The sequence below is a fragment of the Phocoena phocoena genome, chromosome 12, assembly GCF_963924675.1.
Source record: "Phocoena phocoena chromosome 12, mPhoPho1.1, whole genome shotgun sequence".
NCBI lineage: Eukaryota > Metazoa > Chordata > Mammalia > Artiodactyla > Phocoenidae > Phocoena > Phocoena phocoena.
The window spans coordinates 90150695-90176670 of NC_089230.1; the positions used below are offsets into that span (position 1 = coordinate 90150695).

The following is a 25976-nucleotide window of genomic DNA, read 5'->3' on the forward strand; positions in this document are numbered from 1 at the left end:
GGAACATTAGGAAATACTTGATATAAGAAAATATGCAGTTACCATGGGGGTTAGGAGCTGTTTGATTTCTTTTCTTTTTTTTTTTTTTTGGCGGGGGGATATGCGGGCCTCTCACTGTCGTGGCCTCTCCCGTTGTGGAGCACAGGCTCCGGACGCGCAGGCTCAGCGGCCATGGCTCATGGGCCCAGCTGCTCCGCGGCATGTAGGATCTTCCCGGACCGGGGCACGAACCCGTGTGCCCTGCATCGGCAGGTAGTCTCTCTACCACTGCACCACCAGGGAAGCCCTGATTTCTTTTCTTTATTGCAAGTAATTTATTCTAATAACACAAAAATTTGCATCTCAGGAGAGTTTATCCTTTGATAAATGTCTTTTTAATTCCTTAATACCATTGGTTTGAAAGGTAAGCTTTTCTATATATATTTTATTTTGCTGAATATTTAGCTCATAATATTGTCTGAATAATAATAATAACAGGCATCATTTGTTGTTCACTTACTATACAGCTGGCATACTATCTCATTTAATTCTCAAAAGCTTTCTTTTTGGTAGTATTATCAATTAGGATTAAGGTTGACAGAGAGAAGAATGAAATACTTTTAAACAATGGCTTAAGTCAGATGTCTTATTTCTCTTTCCTGTAGAGGCATACCTCGTTTTATAGTGCTTGTTCACTTTATGGTGCCTCACAAATACTGTGTTCTTACAAACTGAAGATTTGTGGCAACCCTGTGTTGAGCAAGTCTGTCAGTGTCATTTTTCCAACAGCATTTGTTCACTTCATGTCTCTGTGTCATAGTTTGGTAATTCTTGCAATATTTCAAACTTTTTCACCATTATTACATTTGTTATGGGGATCTGTGATCAGAGATCCGTGATGTTAGTACTCTGGCTCTCTGAAGGCTCAGATGATGGTTGGCATTTTTTTAATCAATAAAGTATGTTTTAATTAAGGTATGTACATTGTTTCTTTAGACATAAGCTATTGCACACTTAATAGACTACAGTATAGTGTAAATGTAACTTTTATAGGCATTGGGAAAGCAAAAATTCATGTGACTTTTGTGATATTTGCTTTATTGTGGTGTTCTGGAATAGAACCTGAGATGTTTCTGAGGTATGTCTGTAGTTCAGAAGTAGTCAGTCCCGGGTTGATATGACAATGGTGGCAGGGACCCAGTCTCTTCCTGTCTCATACTTCTGGCGGCTTCCATTCCCAAGGTTACCTCAGGGACAAAGGAGACTGTTAGAGCTCTTTCCATCATGTCCATTTTCCAGCTGTAGGAAGAAGGAAGGGTGAAGGTCACAGCCCCTTTCTTTAAAGACACTTCCCAGAAAGAACACATATCAGTTCCACATGTATCCCAAAACTTAGGCAGATGACCACACCTAGTTGTAAAAGAGATTATTTTTCAGTCACTTTTATGCTCAGCCTAGAATTAAGATTCTATTGCCAAGGAAGAAGGGGAGAATGGGTATTGAGATAGAGCCAGCAGACTCTGCTATGTTTGAGCTATTATTATCATCAATCTTACAAATGGAGAAGTTGAGTCATAGAGAAATTAAATTGACTTACTAAGGTCTCACAACTCTTAGAGCCAAGATTCAAATCCAGATCTATCAAATTTCAGAGCCCTTAAGTACTACTTTGAAGTGTTTCTACTTTAAAACAGTTATTTGACTTTATTCTGTCTCTTCAACTGAATTAGTATAAAGAAAACCTTTCTGACTAAGTTGCTAGGTCAATCTATTGAAACAATGGAATTCTTTATTTTACCAGACATTCTTGGCAAAGAACATAGTACTGGTATCAACTTGTGTAATGAAGCCTTTACTTCTGCTGACCTTTTGGATAGGAGTATTCACAGAATTCAGTGCCAGGTTTAGAAAATTGCCTGGCTGACAGATTAAAGTCTTATTTTCAGTCTTCTACTTGTTTGGGGTTACAACAAGTTTAAACTTCATTAAAATATGCTTTGCTATACTCTTGACAGTTTAGATTTCAAACAAGGTAATAAATAACAAGGTTTTCAATAGGGCCAATACAAAACAATTTACTCTAGGAAAAAAGTTAACAGTATTATGATGAATTTTTTCCTCAAAGATATATTTTTAAGTTAATGACAGCACATCTTAGAATACATCAGACCATACTATTTCTAAGTTATTTGAAAATTATTACATTTGGATGATTATACTGTGATTCTCTAGTATCCACTTGAGTAAAAATCTAAATCATACAACATATTATGAACTAAGGCTTCTTTCCTTCCTTCCTTCCATTCTATAAAGCATAATTTGTTATTCTTTTTTTTTTTAAGCTTCAGTTTTACTCAGGTTCTTGTCTCTGCCTAGCTTGTGAGAGTTTTAAATCTTTCTTATGCCTGTCTAGCTCTTTGCTTTCCTAGCACCAAGGGAGAACATGTGAATGTGAGTGAATAAATCAACAAACAAGTCATTGCCAAGTTTTATAAATGTCACAACTTAATGTTGCTACGTGGCTTCAAACTTTCAACATCTTAAGGAACCTCTAAATTATCAGTGCTTTTCAGAAATGTTATTAAAATTGATCATATATATTAGTTACTCAACAGAAGCCCTTCACTTAACTAGACACGGCTACACTAGGGACACAGTGGCCAATGACAAGTTTTAATGTTTCAATAATTTGCCTAGACAGAAAGAGACACTTTCACTGCAGTGAAAATTTGCAGAAAAGGCACTTTAAAATGAAGAAACACATGCTAAGAAGTCAGAGGGAACAGTGTTCAGAGAACATATGACGAGTCGGAGCTCAGCAGAGATTTCTACTTATTTGTTGTTAACTTTGGTCTGGTTCTTTGCAAGTTTTAAGCAAGAATAGGGTCAGAGACCAGATGATGTGGACAGAAGAGCACACATAAAATATATTTAATACATTTTCCGTTAATATTTTTATTTGCTATTAACTTGTATTTAAACAAGTAACACATTAATGCATATTCCTTACTAAAAATTGGAAAGCCCCATTTGAATTAGGACAAAATCCTCTCTTCCAATGATTCTTTACCTGCAGTATCTTAATTATGTGGCAAGGAATCTCAAGAGAGTTTGGCTCTTGGATCGGCCCAACGGTGTCAATAAGGACCCAAGGTCTTTCCATCTCTCCAGGTTCCCATTCTTGGTGTGGTGGCTTAGTCCTCATGCTTCATCCTTCATTTTGCAAGACGGCTGCTGCAGAGCCTGTCATCACACGAAAACCTGAGGAGAGGATCATTTCCTTCCAAGCACCATATTTCTTTAGTGATGAATAGCTTTCCCCCAAATTCCCAGAAGAATTAGCCCCATTGGCTACAGCTGCCTTGCGTGCCAGTCGTAATAACACTAACTCACTGCACAAAGTGTATGAGACTACCATGATTGGCTTGGACCAGCAAGATAGATTTTCCTGGGACTGGAGAAGGGTCCATTCTCCCTCAAATCTGAGATTTTGTTAGCAAGGAAAAAGCAGTGTAAGGCAAACAAAATTTTCATTGAATATTTTGTTTTTGGAGAAATTATGCTCAAAATAAAAATTCAATAAAAAATAAATAAAATAACTTTGCCACCCACAGGTTTAGGTATCTTAGTATCTGATCTAAAAATCTATTCATTTATAATACTTTCAACAAATCTTTTTTGCCCACTTACTCCATGTCAGCCACTGTTCTCAGTACTGAGGCTGCAGAGATGAACAGGACGGATGTTTATCTGTGCTAGGAATGCTTTCAGCAGCAAGTAACAGAATAAGCATTTACAAATGGCTTAAAGTATAGGGACATTTAATGTTTACCCAACAGAAATTAGGACAGGCAGTTACTCTAAAATGTTTCCAAGGATACAAATTCTGTCTTTTCTTGTCCTTCACATGCTGGATTTTGTCTTTATTCTTGTCACCTCATTGTTCCATGGCTGCCATAGCTCCAAACATCTCACCTGCTTTCAGTTCAGAAAGAAGTGGCAAAAGAAGCTCTTTTCTTAGTCTTCTCCTTTTCACAAACATTGAAAAACTCTCAGAAGCCTCTTAACAGATTTCCATGAAGCCTCACAGGCAGGACTGTGTCATGCTGGTATCCTCATTAGGAAAGGAATCTGGGAAGGTACTTCTCTCACAAAGTATTATGGGTAGTACACATTGCTGCCCCCAATAAAATTGAGATTCTGTTTACAAGGGAATGGTTAGCCAATTACAATGTCTTCCATAGTCTCCTTCATGGAATTAATTCTCTGACCACTTCATGGAAAGGTAGAGATAAATGAGGGTTTCTTTTGTTTTACTCTAGTCTTTGAAATTATGTTGGAGGAATTTGTATAGTAAATGATCCTTAGTGTTTCTGAACATTCAGATAGAAAAGCTCTTTGCTTATATAAGCCTGACATGAATTGGGGATTCAGATCTGTAGGGATTCGACTGGGTTCATCTTGTGGATCTAAGATGTTGTGGAGAGGGATGGAAGTGTAGACCAGACATGTGTTAAAAATTAGCTGATAGCACTCTTGGGTAAAAAGTGCCATGAACAGAACATCCACTGATTTCCTTATAGCACCAACCACATCTTATTGCCATCAGCAGCCTATTTGTTGAGCTGCTCCACTACATACTTAGCTTCTTTAGGGCAGAAACTATGTTTAACTTATTTCTGTATCCCAAGCCTGAGGATGGCATCTGTCACATAGTGGGTACTCAGTGAAGGTTTGAGGTTGGAGATTATTTTTCAAGGAGTAAAATGTGGGGAAGAGAGTTCCAATATTACATATTAAAGAGTTAAAACTTGAAAGGTTCAGAAAACTAATTTTTAAAAAGTGGTCAAACAATAGAAACAGGCTAGGTGGCAATTAGAACTAAGGGGGAGTAATTTGTCTCTTATTTTTTATTTTTTTCCTTCTCTCTGAAAGGTACAGTTGAGGTCACATGCGGTTTGTCTAAGTTGCTTGGGTCTACATGGCACAGAAGTGAGGCTAAAGTACTAATGAGTTGGAACTCAGAAACAGCCTGTCAAAACAAGCTTGATTTATAGCAGTCGCCACATAGGTTTTGTCATTTTTAAAACATTAAAAGCAACAATGATGGACTTTATTGCAGTCACAAGCTATGTTTACTATATTAGGTGGGTGAATTCAATCAGGTCTTATAGAAGTTCAAGGTGTGTTGTTGCTGTTTCTTTTTTCCTTTAAAAAATTCAAAAATAAAATTTCTCCAATATTAATGTTTGACATTTGCTTTATTGTTATTATTACATTACAAATTTACATTTCATTGGTGATGTTGCTTAATTCTAATTCTCACATATTCATGTTTTGAAAAGGTGGTGAAATGTTCTTTAGAGATCTCGCAAGGCTTTGTGTCCTCCCTCCGTACAGAGTAAGGGGGGACAGATCCCTCTCCTAAGTTTTTGATTAACTAATCTTGGATCCTGGCCAAGGCAGTTAACCTACCCACTGCTTGGTTTCTAAATCTGCAAAATAGAGGTGTCTGAGAAGATGTTTCATGATTTTTTTCTAGATCTAAAATTTTATGATTATATCATGTTAAATGCCTATGTGTTTTTTTTTTTTTTTGCAGTACGCGAGCCTCTCACTGTTGTGGCCTCTCCCGTTGTGGAGCACAGGCTCCTGATGCGCAGGCTCAGCGGCCATGGCTCACGGGCCCAGTCCCTCCGTGGCATGTCGGATCCTCCCGGACCGGGGCATGAACCCGTGTCCCCCGCATCGGCAGGCGGACTCTCAACCACTGCGCCACCAAGGAAGCCCAAATGCCTATGTTTATAAGACCTGAAGAGGATTAATGACTAATATTTGCCCTACAAAGTAGGGTTATCACCTCATCGTTTGTAATAAAACTTTCATCTTACAAATTATTATATTGTACATTAAATAAAATATGGCAACTACATAAAATAACAAAAAAACTAAAAAGTACAATTACCATTTGTATATTTATCTTAATGTCTATTTCTACAAATATCCAACATGCATATCCATAATTGGAATCATACTGCATACAGAACTGTGTATCTTTCTTTTTCCCATTGAATTTTATATTGTGAGCATTTTCCCATACCATTAAAAAATCCTTAAAAAACAATATTTTTCTTTTTTTTAAATTTTATATATTAAATATAACACAAATACAGAAAACTGCAAAGTGAAATATTATAAGATAAACACTCTTGCGGCTACTACCTCTCTCAGCCACCCTAGAAACACCCATCCAACATAACCCTCTCTCTCCCTTCTAAAATGTATTGCCCTAATGACTTTATGATAAATGTTTCCTTATTTTTCTTTGCATTTTTACCACCCAGTGTGCATCCCTGAACAGTATTATTTAGAGTTGCCTAAACATATGATTTTTAATGGATGTTTATTATTCCATCCTATAAAGATACATCGGTACATGCAAGTACTTATTGGATGATTTACCCTCCTTCTTGACAGTTTATTTGTTTTATTTTATTTTTTAAATAGATGTCTGTTTACATAATACAAAATTTTAAGGGAAAGCAGTGAAAATTCTCCCTTTCACTTCTGTCCTCCAGCCACTTGGCTATCTCTATGACCAATTTCTAGGAAGTTGTTTTTGAGGAAAGAGCAGCCTAAGAATGGTACTGATATTTTTCCACTTTTAATGTTCTAAACTAACTTAAGAAGACACAAAAAGTATAATATAATCCTTGTTAAGGTATGCATAAATCTCTGTAGTTTATTTTTCTTTTATATAAAGTTGGCATAATTTCTGGAGTGAGATATATAATTTTCTTTTAGGTTATTTAGATGCATAACATTGAAAAGTTGTGTGAATTGGATGTGAAATAACCACAGAAGGACGTCTAGGATCAGATTAGATGTAAACAGTGTTGTGGTGTTTTACTTTGCTTTACTGTAGAGCTGAAAGACCCAAGCTACTTTCTTTGTAACTTGGGCACAATGGAAAACCCGGTTTCTTAAGTTTTTCTCTAGCAGATCAATAAAATAATGTCATGGTGATAACCTATGTTATTCAAAAATACATAATTCACTTTGTAGGAATGGAAGAAAGGGAATTTGTGGAAGGATTCAGGTACTCATGGGCAGAAAGGCTGAAGAACCAAGCTTTGAAATGGACAGAGCCAACACAAGTTAGGGGGTCCAGGAAGTGGGGATGACAGGAATGGTCTCATATCAGAATTGTCTCTGGATATTTTATCACATTCGAGTAGTAACTGTGTGTCTGATCATGGAACATCAGGTACCTGCACAACTAGAGCTGCCCACCATGGTATCATCAGGTACAATGAGTGATAAGTTTGGGTGTATGTATCAGTAGACTTATGATAGAAATGAAACATCGGGCCCTAGCTTGAACATGTCCAGAAGCCATGAATAAATTACATGTACACGTATCTTAAACTCTCATGTCACCTGTCACTGTTTCACCACTGCCCTTCCATCAACTCACACCTAGGGCCTCATGGGGGAGGGAGGCAGAGACTGAGTGGTCCCCTGTGACGAAGGGATGGAAAAAGAGAAAACTTAGGCCCAGTTTACACATTAATTCTCACAATATATAAATGTTAGGGAAAGTGGGTTGCCACCATATTATAGCCTCACCCAGGGATGGAAGGACAGTTTTGAACAAATTCTCCCTGTAGGAAGTGTTACCAGTAGTACAAGTGGTCACTGACCTAGTATGGAAAGGGAAAAATGTGCCAGGGTGTGGATATTCGGGGGCTCTGGGCAGGCAGAGAATGGCCTGGCTGCTTTGTCCTGGGCCTGGCAGAAGCAAAATGGGAAGATTGTCTTGGTAAGTTATCTTTCTGCTGGCTCCCTCATCTTCCTTTCCTCATTCTTCTGTTCCCTTGATTGCAGGGATATTAATAAGGTAGTAGGATATGAACTTCTGACTCAGCTTTGAGGAGAACCAACCTCTCTGAAAAGTTCAGTGAAATACTTGTGGGCCATTCAGACTCCAAGACCAAATTATACATTGCTCTGTCCAAGCAATGATGCATGTCTACTGACAGCTCTTATGACATTTTCCATTATTTGAGGAAGAATATGAAGAGAAGCTTGTCCAAATTATTTCTGATGACTTTCAAGTATACTCCTTCTCTGAAAGTACCTCTAACTTAACCATCTGTACAATAACTGGGCTAGCAATCAGGGACGGAAACCTGTCTACGAACAGACAGGATAAGAAAATTGTCTCGGCAAGGGGACAAGAAACTACCTCATTCCCCTTACCCTGAGAAAAACCAATGTGTAATCAAAATGTTAATCTTTTTCTGAAAACTACCCAACAGGCTGTGTTTGACTATTTCTCAATACTACTGTTAACTCTGTCAAAACCTAAGTGAAGAATATAAGTGCTTCTTGAAGTATTTCTCCCACTTTGCTCCTTGTTGAGTCTGAGTTGTTAAACAGCTGGTAACTGTCCTCCTTAGTTTAGCACTTGACACCTCTCCTATCTAAGGAATTCTGAGACACCCTGTGCCCAGTAAAAATAAAGAACAGGAGGATTTCCTTGCTAAAGAGAAAGGAAAAAGCATAGTAACATCATTCCTTGGCCTCACTTTATAATGCTTCGTGGCGGGGCGTGCGGGGGGTCAGATATTCACAAGGTAAAAAAAGCAAGTCACCAACAGGAACAAGGAAGAAACAGGGAGAGTCAACATGTGGGGTGAACTGGGCATTCTGGGGAATACAGGACAGAGGAAGAGAAGGAAGCCGTGTCTGCGGAGGGGACCTTCCAGCTGGTGTTGAAGGGAAGTGAAGCACAGCTGATCTCATCATTTTAGGTGACGCCATCCATACCATCCCCTACGACTCAACGTAATGTGTGACAAGCCACTTTCTCATCAAATCAGCAGATTGCATCGCCACTCAGAAATGGGGAGAAAACCCTGAACTCCACCACTCTGAACACCACCTTGAATAAAATCCACTTAGCCCTTCCTGTGGTTCAGTGACTGAAGTCATCAAGCAGATGACAAGGAGCTTCCTGCGTTTTCAGAATGGCTTTAAAGAATTATTTTCATTGAACCATGAATTGAAAATAGGTAAAGTAATTAACAAAAAGTGGTTAGGGACGGTGTATTGGGCATCAGCAATTTGTGACTGCCCAGAATTCATTACCCCTTCTTGACAACACATTTCTTTTAGAGGAATAATAATTGTATTATTGTTATTGTTATTAATTGTTTTTTGATTCAGCCTGGTGGGTTTGTACTCCAGGGTCCCTTACACTTTCTTAACTGAAGTTTGAGTGTGTGATTGAAACTAAGTCTTGGGTCAAAGATTAAAGACAGAAGAAATGGTAAGAATTCATCTAATCCATGGGTGGCGTTTGGATCTTTGCCACCATGACACTATGCCCGTCTCCCCAGGTCTGGGACCACCAGGGAGACCTTGTCTTTGCACATTTCCAAGTCTGGTTCTCTAGACTTACTGCCAGATAATGAGGTCCGATATCTTTCAGTAAGTTTCCTTTGTATAAATTAACCACAGCCTATTTCTGTTGTTTGCACTTATAGAAGTCTGACTCATTCAGAAGTTGTACCTTACCAATTAGGCAGGTTAAAAGAAGTTGACTTTATTGCTATAAGACAAGTGGTATGACCATACCAGAAGTAATGCCTTACTTAATTATTTAAAAAACGATTTTTTAAAAGCCTGCAGAAAACATTTATTAATGGTAAATTCAACAATTTTATTGGGGGAAAAAAAGACTGGAAAAATATGTAATATTGAACTAAAAAACACAAAATATATTTTTCATAATTATTTCATGAAAAAAATATGAAATAGATGACAGTTGATTTTTGAAAATATCTGACATAGATTGATTAATTCATTGATTGCCATTGGCAGTTTGGAGCATAGGTCTTATTCTAGCTGGTATGATTTCCTCATTACTACTTGTTCCTCACTATTTAAATCCTATGGAAATTTTCTGGCTAGGTCTGTATTAAGTAGAGAGGCATAAAATTTCAGGGCTGTGGAACTTGATTTGACTCAAATCCTCCCAGAAGTGAGCATTCTGTAGTGAGTTTAGTCAGATGGGATTTAATTGGATCCAAAGTTCAGGATTTATTTATTTTTCCATTTGAAGTCTCAGCAACATTGATGACTTTTGTGTGGGAAGAAGGTCTTGATATATTTAAAAAAATGTGAAGCCCTGATTGCTTGTCACATTCCATCTGTATCATTATCCTAAAGGACTTCATCCTCTTTATCAAGAGACAATATTATTACCTTTCTTTTTTTTAAGCAATTTTTTTTTTGGCCGTGGAAATGAAGACTTATTTGTATCCCATATCTGAGTTGCATTCTCACAGAAATTATGTAAAACAGCAAAGAATGAGTCATAGAATATGAAATATCATAAACTTTACTACAGAAAGACTTTGAGAATTATTTCCCTAACAGTAACCAGCTGGCATAAAGAAAAGACGGAATGAAGTCTGATGTGACAATTACAATGACTTAACTCTGCTTTTTCTCAGAAGAGCTAGCACTTATCCAACAGGTAACCTCCATCTAAAGCGAGAGGTTTCTGAAGTCTTTCCTCTCATTCTACGGTGATGTCTCCCTTTGCATCTGATAAGTCCGTGTGATTACAAATTTGTGACCTAAATTGTACTCACCACAGAAAATTTACAGTAATGTTTAGTTAGTGATCCAATTTTCCATATAGCGCTGGAATCTTCTTAAAAGATCCCAAAACAGAGGATCCCCCTTAAGAATGATCTTCTTAAAAATATGATTATGCCACTATTTTGCTGTAATAGGAATGTTTTCAGATGCAAATAATGGAAAAAAATCTAACAGTTACTAAAACAAATAGCATTTTATTTATCTCACATTAGGTGAAGTCTGGCAGCAGATTTCAAGGCTGTCCAATGACACAATAAGTTCATCAAGGATGCATCCTTTTGTATTTTTCTATTCAGCCTTACATAGCCATACATTGCATGCTTATTGCATCACAGTCTCAAAATCTGCTTATGTTCTTCCCTGCCAGAATATAGCCTCACACCTACCTCAAAACCAATCACTGGTGAAGGGGACCAGCATTGCCATGATTGGTTAACATCAACTGTTACTCATCTCTTGGGTTGCCGGAGAGAGGTTCCAGAGGAACTGACATTCCCTGCATAAAAGTATCTGTGCTGATCCCCAAACACAGTTAGAACAAAGAAAGGGGGAATGTTGTTCTGCATGGAGTGGTAGTCTTTCCACCCTTTGCCCGGCTGGTTGCTTCTCATTCTTGAGGTCTCTCTTTAAAGGCCACCTCTTCAAAGAGGCCTTTCCTGACCACATAAACTGATGTGGCCCACCTGATTATTTTTGATCACAGAGAACTGTCCATAGTATTCTTCTTAATCAGTAATTATGCATTTTTTGCTGCATTCATTGTGTTTATAATTTTAAATATATATAATATAAATATAACATACAATATATTAAATATTAATATATATCAATTAAAATTAATTTAACATATTAATTAAAACAATATTTAACATAAATATATTATATACAATTATAAATATATTTATAATTTTATAAATTATACATTTATTTTATTGTCTCTCTCCTCTTTGCCTCTATCACCTCAAGGATGTTAGCCTTCTGGGGAGAAAGCACTTTAATGGAATTTGTGGTTTACAGAGCAAAATAAAAACACTATTCCATCATTGGGGGGATACAGTTAATAAGAAACTTAACTGAGCTACATAATAATGAAGTTGTCTTTCTTTTAGGTAGATGGCAGATGAATTTACCGAAGGACAAGAACGATTTTTCACCAGTTTCTGAATCCCAGAAAAACTGGAGATTTAGACGTGGGGGATGGACGAGTAATGAGAATGATATTGTAGGAGGTGGGTTAATCCCTAGAGTGTGATGGCCGGCTGAGCACTAAAGAGACACAGGCAGAAATGACAATGACAACAACAGTAATGACAGCACACAGTTATTGGGTGCTCGCTAGGCATCGCGCAGAAGTCTAAGTAACACGGCGACTCATTTATTCAGGATATGTCTGTGGGGTGGCTGCCCTCTGAAACACCAAGATTTTTTTTTTTACATCTTTATTGGAGTATAATTGCTTTACAAAGGTGTGTTCGTTTCTGCTTTACAGCAAAGTGAATCAGTTATACATATACATATGTTCCCATATCCCCTCCCTCTTGCATCTCCCTCCCACCCTCCCTATCCTACCCCTCCAGGCGGTCACAAAGCACTGAGCTGATCTCCCTGTGCTATGTGGCTGCTTCCCACTAGCTGTCTATTTTACGTTTGGTAGTGTATACATGTCCTTGCCTCTCTCTCACTTTGTCCCAGCTTACCCTTCCCCCTCCCCATATCCTCAAGTCCATTCTCTAGTAGGTCTGTGTCTTTATTCCTGTCTTACCCATAGATTCTTCATGACCTTTTTTTTTCTTAGATTCCATATATATGTGTTAGCATACGGTATTTGTTTTTCTCTTTCTGACTTACTTCACTCTGTATGACAGACTCTAGGTCCATCCACCTCATTACAAATAGCTCAATTTCATTTCTTTTTATGGCTGAGTAATATTCCATTGTATATATATGCCACATCTTCTTTATCTATTCATCCGATGATGGACACTTAGGTTGCTTCCATGTCCTGGTTATTGTAAATAGAGCTGCAATGAACATTTTGGTACATGACTCTTTTTGAATTATGGTTTTCTCAGGGTATATGCCCAGTAGTGGGATTGCTGGGTCGTATGGTAGTTCTATTTGTAGTTTTTTAAGAAACCTCCATACTGTTCTCCATAGTGGCTGTACCAATTCACATTCCCACCAGCAGTGCAAGAGTGTTCCCTTTTCTCCACATCCTCTCCAGCATTTATTGTTTCTAGATGAAACACCAAGATTTTAAATAACCTGTCAAGCTCACTCTTTCACCCCGTCTGTCCATTTCTCAAGCCCATGCCCTTGACAACTGTCTCCTTTGGATCAGAGATGGTTTCTGTGTAGGATTACATTCTCCTTCCCTCTCCACATCACCAAGTCTTCAGTAAGTTTTGTTAAATGCTACACCTTGGTCAGCTTGGTTTTAGCTTTGCTTTCTGTGTCTAGGGAGGGATCTCTGTTAGCGCATACCAGGAAAATTTGGGTGGGCCATGCTGGCTGATTCAAGTGACCTGCGGTGACCTGGAGCAGGGGATGAGTGACAACCAGCACAGTGGTGTGGATTGAGAAACATGCCAAGACAAGTAGAGATAAACAGCCAAAGACTTGGAGAAGGGCACCCTCACAAAAGTATGGAATTATACTTATATGGAAGCTTAAATTATCTTATCTAGATTTGTAAATAAGGACCTCAGAAGGCAGAGAACTTGTCTATCTGGCTGCATGAGTCTCTGGCATCCAGTTTCCATCCCTAGGACTTAATGTAAATTGGGCATAACAAAATCCCACCTTGTTGCTAATTCCAAATCCAGCCCTCCGTCTTACCCTGTCCATTTCTTGGACACAGTGAAGAGGGGGTTAGATTGGTCAGGTTGCACAGACCCTAAAGGTGTCCTCACAGGGGTGGCCTTTGAACAACACAGAGCCATGACCAGATGTCTCATAAGTGGTGTACAGAGAGAAACCCATAACTGGAGTGCTGAACAGGAAATTTCAGCAATTATGAAGATTTTTGATGCACCTGAAAGCAGGAGAGAAATATGTTTTGCTCAAATGCCATGAAAAGAGAGGGTTGTTTCTCTATAACCCCTGAATCCACTGGAAGGAACAGGAGGGATTGAAAGGCCCTTAAAGCCGCATGCATAAAAGCTGGACAGCTTTTCAGGAATCTAACGCTATATGATAAGATAGCTAAATATCGAGCTATTACTATTTGCCAGACATGTTTATTTAATTCTCACAACTCTGTAAATTAGGGGCTCTTATCCCCATTTTACAGACTCCAGCACCACGTTTCTTGTCTGCGGTACTACAGCCGGTCAGTGGGGGACCTGGGAGAACTCTACTTTTTCTTGCACTCTGTTCAGCTTTTATACAAATTCCCAAGGTTCTCTTCCAACAGGAGACCAAACACAAGCCCATAGATCGATGTGAAAGTTATTATGATTCAGGTGTTTAAATGAAAATTCTGTGCATCATGGGTCATATACAGGTTGCGGACAGATTGCTAACTAATCAAGTAAACTAATAGAACTGATTTACCTTTGGATGTGGCAGGAAAGATCCCAGAAACAATGTGCAGACAAAGCAATGCACTTGACTTTTTCACTTTAAAAAGAAACTTCTTAAAAGAATATGGGATGTGGGAAAGAAACGCTAAAGATGTTATATTTAATGTGCTTTTTTTCTTAAAGTATGTATTTTCAGTAGGGACAGACAATAAACTAATACATTTATCACTGTAAACTCGGGTAAGTACAAAATGACCGTTTGGTATACTGCTGTTATACGGTTTGCTTTCTACATCTGGCTGCCCTACGATCTTACCAGTGTAACAACCACTTTTCTCTGTCAGGAAGAGTTTCCTGTAAAGTTCCCTGATTAATTCCTGTTTTCTTTCATTTGCTGCCCCCTTAACTCTTGTAAACGAGCAGTTATCTCATAGCCAGAACAGTGGGAGTGGTGGGAACCACAAGGATACATGATCCACAGTCCTGTGCTTTTTCAACCAACATTCCACTGTTATTGATGGAATGGGGATTTGGGTTTCTCTCATTTCTGCAACAAACCTCGATTGAGTGCGTACTGCTCGCCAGGTATTGTGTGGGTAAAGATCAGAGAACAAGACTGACCCCAGACCCTGCTTTCATAGAACTTTTATTCCAGAGAGATCAAATAGAAAATAAACAAAATGTAGAGATAAGCCACAGGGGTGGGTGCTCTGTTGACACAGACAATAGAGAATGAGATAAAGACCAAATGAGTAGGGGGAGCTTTAGCTTGTGCTGCCAGGTCGGGAAGGCTGCTCTGACTGGGTTTCCTTTATTTTTACTTCTTTACAAAATGCATATTATTGCTCCCATTTTATTTTATTTTATTTTTTTAAACATCTTTATTGGAGCATAATTGCTTTACAATGGTGTGTTAATTTCTGCTTTAGAACAAAGTGAATCAGCTATACATATACATATATCCCCATGTCTCCTCCCTCTTGCGTCTCCCTCCCACCCTCCCTATCCCACCCCTCTAGGCAGTCACAAAGCACCAAGCTGATCTCCCTGTGTTATGCGGCTGCATCCCACTAGCTATCTATTTCACATTTGGTAGTGTATATACGTCCATGCCACTCTCTCACTTTGTCCCAGCTTACCCTTCCCTCTCCCGGTGTCCTCAAGTCCATTCTCCACATCTGTGCGGTGAGATAACTTTCTGACGTTCCAAGCAAGAACTTTTGTTATAACCTTTGATTGTTCTCCTTTACTCTTAGCAGGCCACTTGGATGCTCAAAGCACCCTTGGACCCTCTCTGTGGTCAAGGGCAGAACAAAACTTCATGAGTTCTTGACACAGCGACTTCCCGCCTGGCTGATGTTAAATTATTTATCTCTCTATGTTTCATCTCTGAAGTGGAGATAATAATAGTACTACCTCATAGGATTGTTGTGACGAGTGGTTCACTGCCGGTAAAGCCCTTCAAATAGTAAGTACTCCATAAATGTTGCTTCCTTTATAGCCCATTTCCCTGCTCTATCCCTTCTTTCTCATTTATCTTATCTACCCCTTTGCTCTCTCATGTAAGCTATTGCCATTCCCTTGAGTAGAGCCACTCCACACAGCCATATACAAAATTGTCTTAATTGCCTGTAATTCCTTCATTCATTCACTCCACAAATATTTATAAATCATTTACTATGTATGTGTCGTTGCACTAGTAGCTATGGCAGATTCCTAAAATAGAAAACACAGTCTGCAGTTGGTAAGGTCAGGATCCAGTTGAGGAAACGATTCATATACGTGCAAAATGCTACACAACAGTATGGATTAAATAACCATATAAACTAATACAAGAGGAGTCACAAATTATTACCTGTGAGTTTCCCACTTAGCAAACATGCATGTAATTCTTTACTGCTTTAAAATTTGACATGCATGTTTTCAGGCTTAGGCAGTATTTATTTGATTTTCCCTTTGATCCTGAATTTCATCCTCTCATTAGACTGAAATACCTTTGAGAAGTGGGGAGCAGATCTGAGGTGGGGCTGTTAGTGCCTAGGCTCTGGGGACAGAAGCATCTCTGCTCTGCTACTTGCTAAACATGAGATGCTGGGAAAGTTGCTCAGCTTCTTTGAGGCTCATTTCCTCTCTATAAAATGGGGATAAAATAACACTTTTTTCAGTTAATGTGAAGACTGAATGATATAATCCATGTAAATGCTTAATGCAAAGCCTGGCACTTGTAAGTGATCAATAAACATAAGCTATAAGCATAATTGCTTTTTATAGAGCTTGTGTTAAGTGAAAAATCTGTATAATTCTCAAAGTGTCTAGTACAGTGCTTTGTAAATTGTAGAAAATGAATTAGTTTTATTTATTTTTATTTTTTTGAATTAATTTTATTATGTAAGTTATAGACAATGAAAACTCCATGCTCTCCCTCAAAAGCTTACAATGTATGATACTTTAATATTTACTAACACAAGACTTGAAAACTTACAAATAAAAGAATTATTCATATTGAAACCAGTAGCCAATGTCCTCCCAGTAAATATCTTGTTTCAGAAAATTCTTCTACTGATATTATCTAATTTAGTGGAATGTTAAATATTTATTACCAGACTCTAAATGAATAAACAAACTTATCAGACTCTATAGAATTTGTAAAGAGAGCAGAGCAAGGTAAAAGTTTTTGGCTCTAACACATTTTCTTTTGAAGGAGAGTAGAATGATTTAAACATTTTCAAATGCTATTTCTCTTTAGAAATTGGTTGATGGGCTTTTCAGTGATTGGAGGCATGCCAATTCTCAAGTAACTTCAAATGTGGATCTATAATTAAAATCAGAAATTTGAACCACAGAAACATATGTTCTCGACATGTTCCACTATTTTTCTCATTTCTTTGAATCTTTTACTCCTCTATTGCATCTATCTATCATCTATCTATCTATCTATCTATCTATCTATCTATCTATCATCTATCTGTCCATCTTCATGGATTGTATGCCAGACGTCTGCAGAAACGCCCACCCCTGCAGAGAGCCTGACCGCCTGGGTGGCAGCTGCGTGGCAGGCTCAGGAAGGCAGGCTGGCCTCTCTTGTCAGCTGGGATCATTCTCTTCTCTTCACAAGCTCAGGATCGTGTGTCCTGTCTGGCGGCCCGTCCTCAGTGGCGTGCGCCGGCGTCCTGCCATGGACTTCCGACACTGCCGAGTGGGCTTCCCTGACCTGGTGGTGTGGAGCCCCCAGAGTCATCGCGTCAAGCTGCTGGAAGTGAAAGACCCCGGCAACAGCCTTTCGCAGAAGAAGGTGACCCGGCTGGACCAGCTGCGCCGGCAGGTCTGCCACTTGGCTGCGGTCAGAGCCGAGAGCAGAGGCCCCGACTGAAAGCTGTGGGCTTGGGAGTACACTGTTAAGATTTTCAAAAGCGTTGTGTCACTTATTTAATTTTGATTTTGTTATTGTCATAATAAACTTGCTAGTTTAAGGGAAAAAAATCTCTATATAATACACATATATTCTGCTTACTGTACATATTTGACACTGAGACTTAGTGAATATATAAGACTTGCAATGCTAAACTGCTATAGGCTGCTGCTTTGGGGTGAATATAGAAATCCAAGGACGGTAGAGATGATTCTTCTCTTCCCCTGCTGCAAGGGAGGCTGAGATGTAATGACTCACCTTTTCCATTGTTGGAAATTAAATCTGCCTCTGAAAGCAATTTTGGTTTTATAAAGCCAAAGTTTACAGAACTTCTGAAATCATTCCCAGGAGCCGCTTGAAAACGAATCGTCACAGAGCTGATACCTGAATCAGGAGTGATCCTTCCTGGGCTCAGGCAAGTCAAGCCAGTGGCTCCTGATTTTGCTTTACAGGACACAGAGGACAGGAGGGATGGCTGAGGGGCCCTTGTCATTGTGCAGGCCAGGCCAAAGCGGCCTTGGCCTCGACCTGACGTCCTCTGCACACAGGGCCTCAGGGTCGCGGGCGATGGCCTGAATGCTTCCACACCTGGATTAAATGCCAGAAACTAAGTTATTAAACTAGAAACCTGGAGAGTCCTATAGAGGTGCCAACCCCAAACCACCAGGGTTGAAATCTAAGGAACATTTCTCCCATCTAACCTGAAGAGTTGGGAGGAAAAGTGGGGGGAAGGAGGGCTTTATAGTCTATAAACTGAGTCAGGCTGCTGATTTCATTTTATTAAACTTGGGTATGAAATCTGTGCTTTGTGAAATGACTGCCTTCTACACCTCTGCATTTTCTTTACTTCCCCTTTTGTGGCCTCACTCTCCTAAGAGTTATTTCTGTTGAAGTAACTAATCAAAACAGGATATTCAGGGAAAAATAATGGTATATTTGGTATATTTTCTCATCAAAACTGGAGGGGCTAACGAAGGGTTTTGGGGAGGAAGGAGGAGACCATTAATTAGACAATGGAGGACTGTTAATTAAAAGCACCAAGGCGTTCACTGCTGTAAACATAACCCAGAGCAGAATAGTCTGTAAAACGTGATGTTCAAAGCCAAGTCAGCACTTCGGGCAAAAACGACTCTTCTTTCTTGTCTTTAAGAGATAGAATCCTGAAAGCCACATACCTTCCAACATCTTGAAAAGTGTAATCATTTCTCAGAAGTACTCAGGCTGAAGTGTGATTTTAAAGTTCTGTTTAGACATAAGACTGAAGCCATTACACCTGTGTGTTTACTGAAGTTTTTATAGATGTGTATGTACTGGGCAAACGCTGATATTGTCTTCCTTGAGTACATGGTGTCCTGTGCCCCAAAAAGGTTTGCTGCCTCTGTGTGCTGGTCTTAAGCGTCAAGGCTGCTGGGGCAGCAGCCCTCCTACCCCAGCGAGCTGTGTGCAAACCCACTAGAATTAAACAAGAAGCAAAGTTCGTGGGAACAGAGTAAGGATACTAAGGTGTCCGTTTATGCATAAACCCTGTCTGCCTCGATGCTGACCTCACACACAGCTTAAAACACCAAACACCAGTTAATCACGTGATGGTCGAGGTGCAAAGTCACTGTGTAACTACTGTTGTGTTCAAAGGTATTAACATGTAGTTACTATAAACAACATGTTCTGTTTTGTGGAACCTATGCAATTAACTTGTCCTAGGCTAATAAATTAAATATAGCATACGCTCAAATTACAGCTGCTTGGAAGGAGGGCCTGGCTGGCAACACACTTATTGAGATCACTTTGAAATCACTAGCCTCTATACTCAATACAGAAGTAGGTGTCTCCTGCTTTGGGCAAATTATGCACATGATCCCATTTACTAAATAGATATCTTAGGAAGTTTAAACATATTTGGTTATGGAAGGAAGCTGAGGCAGAAGGAGGAAAAAGAGTGAAATGATGCTAAATCATTAGACACTAATTTGGAGTTGAAATAGAATGGCAGTAAAACATACAAATCTATATGAATCTATAATGAATAGTCCACACTTGCATTGACACTTGCAGAAATTCAGATTAGAGGCAATTCATTAGAAACATAACTGTCACAATTAGGAAGGCATCCCTGTGCCATGCCCAGGAAGTTCTTGCTATTTTAGGATGTGTTAAAAAGAGAAGACCTAGTGCCTCTCAGCTTAGGTGAAAACTGCTAGCAGTGCCAACCCTGAAGTGGATCCAGCAGGCCCATGGTCTTGGAGGACTCTTAGTTCCCAGCCAGGGGCACTTCTTTAGCAGTTCCTGTCAGAGAAGGGGACAGTCCCCTCTGTCATGTGACAGTTACTAACTCTGGTTGGGGTGTGGTTAAATGTTAGGCTCAATGACTGGAAGGAAGGATTTTCTTTCCCTATATCTTCAGCTTGACTGTTAAGTCGTCTACCTTACCTCAACATCTGCCAGCAACCTAAGAAATGGTCCATTTGCTTACAGAGGTAGGAATCATACGGTCTTATTTAGAACTGCCCATCTTTCTTAACTTTCCTGTAATCGCTCACCCACTCTCAACCTTACATAGGTTACCAGTGAAAGCAGATGGGAAGGAGGTATGATTGCTGTCTACCTGGAAGCCAGACGGAGGCAGACGCTCTTCAGCCATTAGTGAACTGGTGTCCCCAGGCAGCTGGGTAAAGACTTGAAACCAAATATTTTACATTTGGTGGAATCTTTTGCACATGTGCTGGAGTATTTGCTCTTCCTATGTAACAGTACACTCAATAAGGCGTCAGTTCATGGTTTTTTGCTGAAGTAAAACCCAGTGGCTAGTCTAATAACAAAAGGAACTGTAGGACAGATAGCATTTTCTTGATTATTTTTATATTTTAAAAGTAAAATATAGACTTAATTTAGTTTTTGAATTAAAGAGAAGTCATTCCTAGCTATTTAGACATAGCAGAACCTTAAATTGTATAAATGTCAAATAAAGCTCTTATATCTTCGACAGAATGTAATTAGTGAATACATTATATGAAAAATTTTGTAGAGCAAGAGTATTCGTTTAGGTTAAACTAGTCTATGAATTGATTTTATAACCTATTTCTATTCCCAAGTTTGTTATATTTTAAAAATGATCCAAAGATGTACATTTTTGTTTAGTAGTATATCAGTGTTACTTTAATGATTCTTAGCAAAAAGATAAATATAATTTTACCCACTCTTGTATATGGTACATTTATTTGCTATCTTCTTGCAATTCAAAATTGAAAGAGAAAATTCATCTTCAAGTGATTTCGTCCAAAGTTTCTTGTCATCAACATAAAGATAAAAATTATTTTACCTATTCAAACTTTTGTCAAGATTTAACACTCTTTGAATTTCTTCTACCAATTTATTTTCTTTCTTTACTGCAGAAGAGTCTTTCTGAATACTCAAAAGGGAAATTCATACCCCAGGTTACATATACTCTCATATTTCATTAGACATTATTGAGAAAGGAAAGATGTAGGGAGCTTACTGGTCAGAGAAGATGAAAGACATGAATTTCCCTTTATGATGAAAGCTAAAAGGATGACTTGGGTACAGAGGAGCTGGCAGTGGCTTCCTGCTCTTCAAGCACAGCACAGGGCTCTGAGGAACCCGGGAACAGGAGTGGACAGACCTGCCGGTACTTCCTGTAGCATGTTGGGCAATCACCTAGGAGCCCTGACTCTCCCTTTTCTCACTTCAAAAGTAAGACAGTACTTAACTCATTAAGTAATTATGAGAATTAAACTAAATGATTTAATATAACTAGAACATTTAGTAGAGATCATCGTCATTTTTGATAAAAGGTATATATTATCAATTTTAAGCTTCTAGGCCCTTCCCTAAGGAGAAATTATTCTCTGCTTAGGTTGTTTGTGATTGTCCTGTTAGAAAAGCAGCTGGATGTTATTTATAGGAAAAAAGCCTTTCTGATGCACAATTTGGTTAGTTGGTCACAAAAATTTAAGAATTATGAAAATATTTAGAGTTTATAAGATTCAGTGCCTTCAAAGAAAGTAGACTTTTTTTTTTTCACCTTCAGATCTGGTTTATTAGTAGAGTTGGTTACATTCAAAGGCTGTGGCTTGTTAGATATTTTTCTCTAGAGACTAAGCCCCCACCTACTGAGGAGACAAGCCATCACCAAGGACCCAAGGTGAGACAAGTCTCTGGATGTCTCGGCCTCTGCAGTTCAATCCCCTGGGTAATCACCCCCCAGGTAGCAATGGGAATGGGGCACTGAGGGTTGGGATGTAGGCACTGGGCACCAGCAACCTAGGCACCTGTGCCCCACAGACCAGTTAGTGGGCATCATTGAGCTGCCGTGCAACATCCAAGATGTTCTTGGCTCCTTTGTTCAGCAGCAAGGTGGCCAGGCTGATGCCCAGGCTCTCAGCAGCCAGCTGGGCTTGTTGTGGAATGTTCTGGGCAGTGATGCCCACCAGCTGTGGATCATCCTCAAGGCCATCTTCATGCTGGGCAGGGACATGGATGGTGGCCTGCATGGTCTCTTGCATGTTACCTGTGCCATTCAGACTCCAGACTCCTCCAGTCAGGTAGAGTTGCCCATCCTTCATAGCTGTATGCTTTGCCACTGGCACACTGCAGCCTCCTTCCAGGTGCCTCAGGAAGGCCTGTTCAGCAATGCAGTGAAGCAGAGTCTCAGGACCATGCAACACACCCACCAGATCCAAGACGTCCTGGTCCTTGGCTTGAACTTCCACTCCTAGAGCCCCCAACCTGCACTCCTCAGGGTGCAGGGTCTGTCCCACCTGGCTCTGCCAGCCCATGCACTGCAGGACAGCTGCAGCCAGGATGATGGCACTGAACTCCTGCAGCTCATCCAACTTCCAAGGCCGTGTGTTGAGGTTTCCCCGAATACTCTTGAACTCCAGATGTGGGAACTTTCTCTGCAGCTGGGGCTGCTCTCTGCAGGGAGCTAGTTCCCACCACGCTCTTCCCTGGCAAGGTTTCTAGGGTCTGCCCAACAAAATTTGGGTGAAAGACAACAGCATCAGAGGGGCTGTCCTGCTTGCAAATGGCTCCAATGGTGCAGCCAGGAGGAAGCACCGTGGGCAGGTCCTTCAGGGAGTGAACGACCAGGTCCACTTCATTCCTCTCCAGTGCGTGTTCCAGCTCCTTGGTAACTCTCCAATCTTAGAGAGAGCTGTATCAAGAATCTTGTCCCCTGTGGTGGACACAGCAATGATTTCAAACTGCAGGCCTGGGTATAAGGCTTTCAGCATTGCCACCACACTGTCCATCTGTATGCGGGCCAGCTGGCTCTTGCGGGTACCCACGCGAATCACTCTCATATTTGGACTGTTTTCTTCCTGCAGATAAAGTCCCGAGGTCACAGTCCCCACTGCTCTTAGTGTTCCTCAACACCTTATCCAAGAACCAGAATTACTGGCTTGGAAGAAAGGAACCTCAGCCCCTGGCCTGTGGCCAGCTCAGCCTCAGAGTGGGAAAGCAAGTAGATTTTAAAAAGTGTCCCTCTGGGACTTCCCTGGTGGTCCATTGGTTAAGACTCTGCACTTCCACTAAAGGTGGCACAGGTTCAATCCCTGATCTGGGAACTAAGATCCTACGTGCCTCGTTTCACAGCCAAAAACAAACAAACAAACAAACAAGTAAATAAATAAATAAATAAAATAAAATAAAAAGTGTCCCTCAAGGCTTTCCATCTTCTCCAACACAAGGGATTGCTGCACATATTCTGATGACTGTCTCAGGCAGAAAGAGTCAACTAACAGAAGATGTCATAGAAACACATCATACTCTTGTACGGCACATGTATGTAATGTTGTCATTGTAAAAATTTAGCTTTTACTGATGTAATACTTGCTTCTATTTATCCCTCCTTTTAGTGGCATCATGTCTTATTCACTTTTGTACACTAACACTATGTCTGGTATTTAGTAGGTCATCAATATCGATATGATATTCTTGCTGAAAAAAATAAATGCACAAATAAGTAAGTAAAAGGGTACAGAGATGACCACTATCCTTTACGGACACACGTGGACATGTTTCCTGTAACAGCAACTAAACTATTTTCCTCCATGACTTAGTGACTAAAACCACCAGCTTTCCCCTCCACTGCTGCCGGGAAGAACTGTTTGTTACTTACTCATACCCTAACCCCTTTTCTCACTGCACGATAACCCACCAACCTGCTGAGGAGGGCTAGCAATTATAAAACAGCAATCAATCTTTTAGTACAGTGATGGTTTTCAACTGTATTTTGAGGGATATGAGCTTTTGAGGTTGCTCAGAGGCCAAGTTGATCCAGAATACAATGCAGGGAGATAAGGGGAAAGGGGCTGAGGAGAAGTCCCAGCTCATGACAGCTTCACCTCATCTCCTCTGCTTTCATCTTTTTGTATACATTGAGGCTACATGCAAGATTCTGCTTGAGGTACAGGATGCATTACTTAAAAAGTCTGAAGCCTGAGTTCATGATTATACAAAGTATTAAATAGAAAGATTTACCTTCTGGAGTCAATGCAAGAAGACAAGCCTGAGTTGTCCTAACACCCAGGCTAACTTCTGAGTCACCAAAGCAAAACATATTAAAAGGTAGTGCTGAGAGATAATCCTGGCATATCTGGATGTCTTCTGAGCAAAAAGCATTGATAGTTTTGTTCAAGGAGATTTGCAGATCTTCTCCAGGCAGGGAGAAGGTTTGTTTATTCTCCAGGATAATGAAGCTAGTTTCCTTCTATCCTTGGAGATAGTCCAGGATGATAAAAATGATACCTCTCTCTGAGTCAGAAGATAGATTTGTTTCCTGATCAGAATAATAAAGATATTGTCCTCTCTCTGTAGGGGTGGATGGACAGGTTTACTAACAGCTCCTTTAATAGATTGGGTTTTTTTTCTAAGTGTGAGCTTCCTTGCTATGACACAACTGTCATAACTGTGCGTGCAGTGTCTACCTGGCCTGGACACTGGGCATGAAACTTGGGGGGAAAGAGAAACGAATGTGAAGATGAAGCTCATGCCGTCTGCTCTGCCAAGTGTCACAAACTGTACAGATTCAGGTGGGCTCATCGTCTCCTTACTGGCTGCATACACAGGAGTCCAGCAAGCTGACCCAGCAGGACATACTTGGCTGCTTGACAGGTGGGACCTTCACTGACCAAAGTACCATACCTGCAAGGTCCATTCCCACTCTTACCTATGCTGGGAGAGCCCTTAGTCATGTGATAGACTTTAGTAAGGATTCATTCACGCCTTTGAGTTAACTATGTACAACTATGTGCAAAACAAAATTATTATTATTGTTAATATTTCTCTTCCTGCTATCTTAAGGAGCAGTTTTTAAAAAAAAATCTATCCACCAAAGTAAATATTTTGTATATGAGACCCTCATCAGCTTTTAAAAACAATGTTCAACTTTTATTGAATCACCTAGAGAGCCTGTTACCAAAGCAGATGACTGGGTCCCATCCCCAGGGAATCACATTTAGTGGGTCTGGGGGAGCAATGCTGCCTGCTAATAAGACCCCAGGTGATTCTGATTTCGCTGGGAAGGGTCACAGTTTAAGAAACAAGATTTTTAAAGACAAGAATGTCTTTTTTGGTGAAAAAGAAAAAGTGGATGAAACTCACAATTTCCTTCAAATCCTGAAGGTTTGATTGGGGATGCTGTTAGGGGAAAAGAGGGTGTCTACGTTCTGATACATTAACTCAGCAATTTACCCCTACTTCAGTTCTAAAATACTGAAACCACCTCAGGACTTCCTTTGTAAGGACATATATATATACATATACATATACATATATATATATATGTACGTGTGTATATATATATATATATATATATATATATATATATATATATATATATATACTTTAACAATAATAGCAAGATAGTTACCGAGTCCAAGCTCATACTGCCTGCCACACAACAGGCCAATACATTAAGAGACGAGGTATTGGGACAGGGAATAGTGACTTTATTTGGAAAGCCAGCAGACCGAGAAGAGGGTGGACTAGTGTCCTAAAGAACCATTTCCCCGAGTTAGAATTCAGGCTTCTTTTATATTAAAAGGGGAGGAGGTGGGATGGTTGTCACAAACTTGGTGTTGGAATCCTTTGCTCTTACATCTGTCCACATAGGTCTGGTCACAATGTTCCTGTAAACCTCCAACAGGACAAATACTATTCTCTGTTCTGCAACTTTTAATCTCTGTATAAATGGAAAAGTGGTATACTTTTAAAGACCAGAGCCTTGAGAATAGGCTATCCTGTATATTTCACACTATAGACAACATTCTTTTGCAAAAGATCCAGAGCCAGCATGACTAAGCACAGGCAACAGAGCACAAAGGTTAGAGCTAAAGGAATAGATCCAGTATGGAGTCATGTTTGGTCTTTAT

At 39.7% G+C, this 25976-nt stretch overlaps 1 pseudogene; it reads right to left on the reverse strand.

Moving 5' to 3' along the window:
• Positions 1-21890: 21890 nt before the first annotated feature.
• LOC136132077 (porphobilinogen deaminase pseudogene) lies at positions 21891-22904 on the reverse strand (annotated as a pseudogene).
• Positions 22905-25976: the final 3072 nt, after the last annotated feature.